The sequence below is a fragment of the Pezoporus occidentalis genome, unplaced genomic scaffold (assembly GCF_034315485.1).
Source record: "Pezoporus occidentalis ecotype Australia unplaced genomic scaffold, CSIRO_AGI_Poc_V1 ctg30, whole genome shotgun sequence".
NCBI lineage: Eukaryota > Metazoa > Chordata > Aves > Psittaciformes > Psittacidae > Pezoporus > Pezoporus occidentalis.
The window spans coordinates 313,613-321,513 of NW_026914941.1; the positions used below are offsets into that span (position 1 = coordinate 313,613).

Here is a 7,901-nt window from a genome sequence, read left to right on the forward strand (position 1 = left end):
GCTGCCTTCCCTGCCTGCCCGGAGCAAGAGCTTCCACATCAGCATGAACCGGATCAAGGGGAATGACACCGAGCTCAGGGGGGACAGAGGGTTTGTGTCTTCCCCTGCTCAAGGAGCCTGCTCTGCAGGTTTCAAGATGGATCATCAGCCTTACATCGCACCGTGATTTGGCTGCAAGCTGAGCCGAATGTGTGATACCGCGGCAGGCTCACGGGCTGCCTCTCCTCCCCGCCTGATACCCGAATAGACAGCTGGAGTTTTACAGACAAGACCCTGTGTTTTGGCTGCATGGAATAGTTGTGTCCCTCCTAGAGGAGCAAACATTCAATTTTGCTCCGAATTCCACTATAACCAGACAGCTCTCCATGTATGTCCTGGCTAACAAATCAAAGCGACATGAAGGCTCGTGCACGAAACTCAAGTGGTTCCTTAAAGCAAATTTGGCAGGAAATAAATCGTCATCTTAAAAAGCCAGTTCACCCTCTATAGACAGCACAGCCCCAGCTCTTTGCTAAAGTCTGCAAACAGGCACAAAAAGTCAGTTTGTGGGAAAGAAAGAGAAATTTAGATGAGATAAGCCATAGGATTCTGTTATCAAAACCAAGCTGAACTTTGGTAGAGAAATCACCGCATGAGTTCTCTTCAACTCCTGGGTTTGCAGTGCCCAGGTACTCAAACACCACAAGGGCCATTAGTTTGGCTTTGTATATAACTAAGGTCATGCAGGCATTGCATCTTCCCTCTGTGCTTTTCCTCTTCCTTCTTGCTTCCTTAGCTAATGCTGTTATTTATTATAAGTGGGCTTTTTCCCCCCCCAACCTTCCTTTTTAGTTTCTATTTCTCTCGTGCAAACATGCCACAGCAAAGCAATGTAAGCAATGCATAATATATTTGCAGTAATGTATGATTCATTTACTGGCTTTCATAATTAATGGGGCTGTGTTTTACATACACAGTACTTCCTGCATGTGTTTTATGATGTGAACACTTCAAACTCTAATAAAACATAATCCGTTCGAAACAATGGGACTGTTCCTGTGATGAGATTTGTCTGCAGCTGCAGCAAGAACTTGGCGCCGAGTTTATATCCTAAACACCAATTTTATGCTGCTATTTTATGCAGCTCCTCATTCTCAAGGTGGAAATTATTATAATGATATATATTATTGTAGTGATACCGCAGTTGGGTTGGGTATCATCTGCTTTCATACCCTGAAAACTTTCCAACCCAAATAATTTATCTAGCTGCTGTCTGGAGCTCAATAACAAACACAGAATTATGCTGAACCGATGAAGAAACACGTTAGGAACTGTACAGCAGCATCTGCAAAGTATCAGCTAAGTAATGCCAGCATCTGCACCTCCAAACAACTCCTCCTTGCCTGGGGTTTGGTGGGGCTGAGAGCACACGCAGCATCGTGGTCTGGGCCTCAACCCCCTGTTTCCAGAGGTATTTATGCATCTAATTGCCGTCAATGTCAGCAAGAATTGGGAACAGGCCATTCGCTTTATTTACACGTTTCTCTCCTCCTAGCAAGGACTTGAGGACTCCAGATTATTTTGCACCCCATGGAGAAGAAAGCCGGTGCAGCCGTTTGTGTGTTGTTCCTTGACGCACTGTTCCAGGCAGATGGATCTGGGAGCTTTTAGTTGCCCATCTTCATACTGAAAACGTGAGCAAAATGATTTCCAGCCACAAAATCCACACTTATGAATGAACCAACCTAACATGAATACATTGAACATTCAAAATGGGTATGAAAACTGGATATAAATTCCAATTTAAGGCTAAAATCCTGTTTGCAGACACTGGAAGCCTGCTTTTCTCCAGCCGAACCCTCATTAAAGCCAATGGACACAGACCATCCCAGCTCAGTGGCAATGTGAGGTCAGGGGATTTCTCTCTGCTGAGGCTCCCAGCCAAAGCAGCCCCACGCTGCTCTTGGGGCTGCACTTCACACCTCTGCAGCACTGCCTTGGCTGGCAGCAGGTGAGGAGCATCACCCACCTGAGTAAGTTAAACCTAGGCTTAGGTCTTAGGGGATGGGGTTTGCAGTGTGTAATAGGATGAGGCAATGTGGCTGGGACACCAAGGAAATGGCTGCACCTTCAGCATGACTCCAACTCATTGGTTTTATTGGACTTGCATCAGGCTTTTCCTGAGGTATTTGCAATGCAGGTTTTGTTTTTCAAAGGTATTTAAAGCACTGCTTTTGGGCTTTACTGTATCCCTCTTGGTGCTGATGGGTAATTCATGCAGTGGCTGGTGCTGGTTCAAGATGGGGAGCGTGAACCCTGCTACAACAGGGATCTTTTTCCCTTCCCTGACATGGCACTAAGGGAAAGGTGGAAAAACCTTTCAGGTGGAAAAGAATGAGCTAAGGACCTTAAGGCCCAAATCCTGCCATTTAGAGAGATCAATATCACTGTTCCTGTTGGGAAGTGAGATCCCACGCTGCAGCAGCATGGCTCTGATGTGCTGTGTCCCTGTCAAGGGTGAACCTGCTGGTCTCTTGTATTGGGTCTTAGGCTGGGGAGAGGGGCACACACTGGACACCCACCCCATGCATCAGCCTGGAAGGAGACTGATGAAACTGGTTATTTCTAATGTTTTCTAGTTCTGATTGGGGAGCCAGATTGGTTTTTCTCTGCATTTGAAGAGGCTTATTTTAGCCTTGAGTTCTGTGCTCTGCTGGATCTTTGGGCTGGGGTTTAGCTCGTGTTTTTTCCCAAATCTTGGATTAGTTTTGCCTGGCTTTTGTTTTTTACCTTTTTCTTAGAAAAGCAATTGCTAAATTCATTATTTAGAGGACAAACCGCATGCAAATATGTCTGTGCCTCTAAAGGTTCAAGAAATGAGAAGAAATGGAGGGGGGAGGAATCAAGCAGCAGTGCTGTTGTGAAACACCAATATCTGAAAGCTGTGTTTTAAGTGAGTCTCTTTGATAGCAGAGACCTGGGTGACTTCTACCTTTGGCAGGCGACGCTGAAGCTTTCCTGCACCTGCAGCTCTACCTATTTTGCTGCAATCTCAGCAGGAGCTTTTGGCACATGGTCCTTTCTCCTTCTGCCAACAAAGCTATGGGGGGGCTGCAGGGAAGCCCCTATGTCCTATCTGTGCATAGCCCCTGGGAGCAGCAGTGGTGGTGCCAATATTCTGGGACAATGGGAGCACATGAGTGGGGCTTAGCCTCAGCATGGGGTGCTGCCCTCCAGCCCCAGCCTGCCAAGTGCCATGTCAGAGCTCTGCTCGCCAGTGTCAGGGCCTCTGGTGTCCTAAAAGGGTGAGAGCTCCCTGGGACACGTGTCTGCTCAGGTGGCCTCTTGTCCCCAAAGCCTGACCTGCAGCTGGGAGGTCTCTGCCCCTCCAGCCACCTCCTCTCAGCATGGTCCCTTCCAGCACAGCACCAGCTCCAAGTGTGCCTCCAGGCAGCTGGGGTGAAGTGGCAGAATGTCCCTTTGCAAGGAGGTTTAGGGAGGGGGGAACCTGCCTGGCTCAGCTGGAGGCTCCCGGGAATGCCATAGCAGCTCGGGCACACGCAGGGGGCTCGGGATGGACCTGCTGCATGGACTGATGCTGCGGCCAGGAGAGCTGGGATGCTGCTCAGAGCATCGCTCTTGAGGAGGGTCAAAGAGACAAGTTTGGGGGGGGAACTGCAGGTTAAATGAAAGACCTTTTCCTGATGTGGAGCAAAACTCCAAGGGATGTTCAAAGGAAACAGCTAATTCCTGCCCATACTGGGGGGGGGCACGACACCACTGGGGTGATGCTGGAAGCTGCATCCCCCTGGTGGGAGAAGAGATGGGTTAGGGACTGGGGTACCCGCTGCAGCACCCCCTGATCCCCTCCACGTTTACAGGCGCCTTGCAGGCGGCTCCTGGGGAAGGGGAGCTGGGGCTTGGGAGGGGGGCTCCAGACCTCTGCACCCGTGCTGCGGGGCGGGGATGATGTGCGCAGGGGCTTTCCGCGGACGCGGATGTCCGAGCGCTTCTTCCGGCAGGGCAAGTGAGTCGGGCGCCGGTGGCTCCCGGCATCTGAAGTGTCAGGGATTGAAAGGATATATAATATATATATATAATTAATATATATTTCCCCCCTGCAACTCTAAGCCCCGGGTTCATTCGCACCTTTAGTTCTCGTTTTAGGGCGGCTGCATCGCAGCCTCCAGAGCCTTAAACGGGAAATAAACCAGAAATGAATGCCCGCATCTATCCCGGTTTTAAGGCAAAAGGCAAAATCATTTCGTGCCTCCCCGTCCGGCCAGATCCGCCCAAGGACCGTGAGGTGACCCCAGCGTTTGGGGGGAACTTGCAGCCGCCTCCTGCAAACGAGGGGTGCGAAATCTTGTGAGATAAAACGATGGAGCAAAGGGGGGAATCTCTAAATAGGTTGAGCATCAGGAGCCTTTGTGGCCAGGTCGCTTTGGAAGGCAGAGGGGCGTCGGGGGTGCCCGTCCCTCCCGGTTCCCCTTTCCGTGGTCACATCAAGGGATGCGCAGGGCAGGTTTGTGCGCCGTCGCGTCCCCGAAAGGAGAGGAAAAGGCAGGCCATATTAATATAACACTGAACGGCGAAATATTGAATGTTGCTGTACGTGCGCGTTGCCAGAGGTTAGCACAGTTTGCCTGAAAACACCCGGGGTTGGAGGCGGAGGAAAGGGAGGGGGGGTTAATAAAAACCGTTTGCCACTTGTCTTCAATTAGGGGATAGAAATTTAGCAAAAGGGGGGAAAATGCCTTCCCCCCCCCCCTTTCCATCGGGACCAATAGGTAAAAGAGTCGCCGCTGCAACGATTCGGGGTTTCGCGTTTAAAGCAGGGAGACAACACAGGCGGTATTGCAGCTATCGGTGTCGGAGGTGGGGAGGGGGGGGGGAAGCAATGAGCCCGAGTGACCCCCGCAGCCCCCAGCCGGTGTCTCATGTCCCCGCACACACCTCTCCGTGCTCCGCCCCTTTTATCCCCCCTGGAAGGGAGCCGGACCCCCGACGGGCCGAGGGACCCCCGAGGGGCTCGGGAGCGCTGGGACGGGGAAAGCCGGTGGTGGTGGGGGGGTGACCTGTGGCTTCCTGCAGCCCTCAGGGGTGCAGCGGTGGCGGGGGGGTTGCTTTGCAAAGGTGGAGTACCCTCGGTGTGTTTCAGTGCCATCGGGGGAGCCCCAAACCGACGGGGCTTCTTCCTCCCCTCCTGTCACCGCATCCCAAGGCAGGTGATGGGCACCTCGGCAGTTAATATCCCCCCCACCGCCCCGATATTCCCCTCATCTTAGTGTCCATGACAAATAGAGGCAACGTGAGGCAGGAAAGGGGGAGGAGGGAGGGGAAAGGCACGCACACAATAGCCAGGCAAATTGTTAGCAACTCCGGCGTTCGGGGAAGCCGGTACTGTAACTGCGCTCTCATCAGTCACCGCTCCTGAAGTGATAGTAAAAATGCATCTAAACATGCTGCGGTGTGATATATAAAAGCACAGCGGGATGAGCTGCTTTCCAAAAAGCGACTTGGTGATTGGATATGCCTTGGCATGATTGACAAGAGCTTAGTTTGGTAAAGAGAAGACACGCAAGCTTTCACAGCGGGATTTCTTTTCTAAACTATATCACACTAGCCTTTGAAAAGCGCCGCACACTCTCAGGGAAATAAGGTTGCTTTATAGTGCGCTGACATTCCTTTAAAACACAACTAAGATCAAAACAAGAAATAAAATGTGTTCCAAACACAATGTTTTAATTAGTTTATTCTGCGCATTTGCTTTTATCTGGTGTATATATCACGGATCCCCACCCTTTAATTAAAACAACTGGCTGCCTATACAACAGCAGAGACAAATGCTTAACTTTCTGCTTTGTAGCTACGTGCGAGCTCCATTTACTACAAGAGTTTCGAAAATAAACGTGGATGCGGTGAAAGCTTCCTGGGATGGGCGAAGGTAGCGGGAAATGGCTGCTTCCCGGCTTGGGGAGCTTGCGGGGATGAGCAGCCCTGCCCGCAGCCCGGCTCCCAGCCTGGCTTTCAGTCCTGCTCGCAGCGCTGCCGGGGGATTTAAACGCAACGAGGGCACGGAGGTGCCTTCATCTGGGAGTCGCAGTTGAAGGGCTGCGATGGGGCTTTTGGTTTCCTTGGTTGATTTGGGGGGCTTATTTTAGTTCCTCTCTCTTTTTTATTCCTTCCTTCTTTTTCTTCTTTTCTTCCTTTTTTTTTTTTTTGTTTTCTTCTTTCTGTTTTTCCTTCTTTTTTTTTCTTCCCTATTTTTTTCTTTCCTTTTTTCCTTCCTTCCTTCTTGTTTTCCTTCCTTCTCGGTTTTTTCTTCCTTCTTCTTTATCTTACTCCTTCCTTTTCCCTCCTTTTTTCCCCCTTTTATCTTTTCCCTTTTCCTTTTATCTTTTCCTTTTCTCTTTTCTCTTTTTCCTTTTCTTTTTTTTTCTTTCTCTGTTTTTCCTTTTGAATTCTTTTTTTTTTCTTTTTTTTTCTTTTCCTTTTTTTTCTTTTTTCCTTCCTTTTTTTTTATTTTTTCTTTTTAAAGATTTTTTTTCGGTGTCGTCCCCATCAAAACCCAGGTTACCGCAGACCGACCCCCTACTCAATCCCCCCCCCCCCTCACTTCCCCCTCTGTCTGGCGTTCATCACTCGAAGCACCTTTTCTATCGCCATCTCGCCCGCCTCTGCCAGCCAAGGTTCTCGCTATGGAACTGCTCCTCCGGGGCATAGACTCCTTTCCCCCTCGACAAGCACCCCGGTTACAGGGGGTAATCATGTGGGGGTCCCGCCGCTGCCCCTGCGCGCCCGCGTCCCGCAGCGCGGGGCCTGTGCGGGGCGGTGGAGGAACCGCGCTGTCTCGGGGTATTCGATAGCGAAAATAGAAAAGGGGGGGTGTTTATCGGCCCGAAATCAGGGGATTTCGGCAGCAGGAAGGGAGCTGGCTCTGCCCGAAACCCCGCGGGCAGAGGGTGACCCGCGATGGTGCTGACCTGGCCACGCGAGAAGGGGGGATTTGGGGACGAGCCCCCTGCCCGCACCCTTGCTGTTACTCGCCCCAAAGCTTCGAGTGGGATTTTACCGGCTCCCGTTGAGGGGCTACTTAACCCACGGAAGCGTGCGAGGGCTGAGCCCTGTTCCATGGCCGGACCCCGCCGGGGCTGAGGGCTGGAGACGCCGGGAGGGATATGGAAAGGGTCGGACCCGGGACGGCGGCACCTCTTTAGCCGGGAGGAAAAAGAAACAACCGAAGGGTAAAAGGGAATGGACAAATCACCCCAAGGGGAGCGGAGGGGAGCTCGGTTCTCTCCCCGACACCGTGGGGAAAACCCCCGGCCATTGAACTCGGAATCTGCAGGCGATGTGGACAGAAGGAGGATGGGTGATGAAAGGCGAGCGGTGGAAACCCCTATTTTCTTTTTTTTTTTTAAGACTTTAAATCGTTCAACACTTTCTTCCAACACATCCTCGGGGCTGGCGAAATCATACCAGGGATGTCGGGTGGTGGGAGACACCGTCGGTGCCCGCTGTGCCTATCGGTGCTCCGGGACGGCACTGCCGGAGCTGACGCTGGGTGCGCAGCACGACCGGAGTTCCCTTGGCCTGAGCACACCTGCGTCCCCCCGAGGGTCTGCTGCTCCACCGGGAGGGCACTGCATGGGTCTGCCGGCAGCAGCTCCCGGACCGGGGCAGCGGGGTTTCCATCTGCCCACCCTTCAGCTCCGGGCTGTGCCCAGTGCTGGGGAAGGAAAGCTGTAATCGAGCTGGAAGCGCACCCCGGGCTGCAGTGTCGCCAGCGCGGGTGTCCCTGCAACTGCCCCAAGACCTGCTGCATGCTGGGGGTGTCCCCAGTACAGGCTTGAGGCCGCCCACCCTGGAGCCCAGTAGCTCCCCGTGGCTGGCCCTCGGCAACTAGAGACCGCTGCCTC

The 7,901-nt window shown here is 52.2% G+C and overlaps 1 protein-coding gene across 1 annotated transcript in view; it reads right to left on the minus strand.

Moving 5' to 3' along the window:
• RBMX (RNA binding motif protein X-linked) overlaps positions 1-7,901 on the minus strand; it is a 156,573-nt gene extending 148,672 nt beyond the window's left edge. The window contains exon 1 of the mRNA XM_062627418.1: positions 7,892-7,901. The gene's annotated coding sequence lies outside the window, so the exon portion shown is untranslated. The remainder of the gene's footprint in view (positions 1-7,891) is intronic.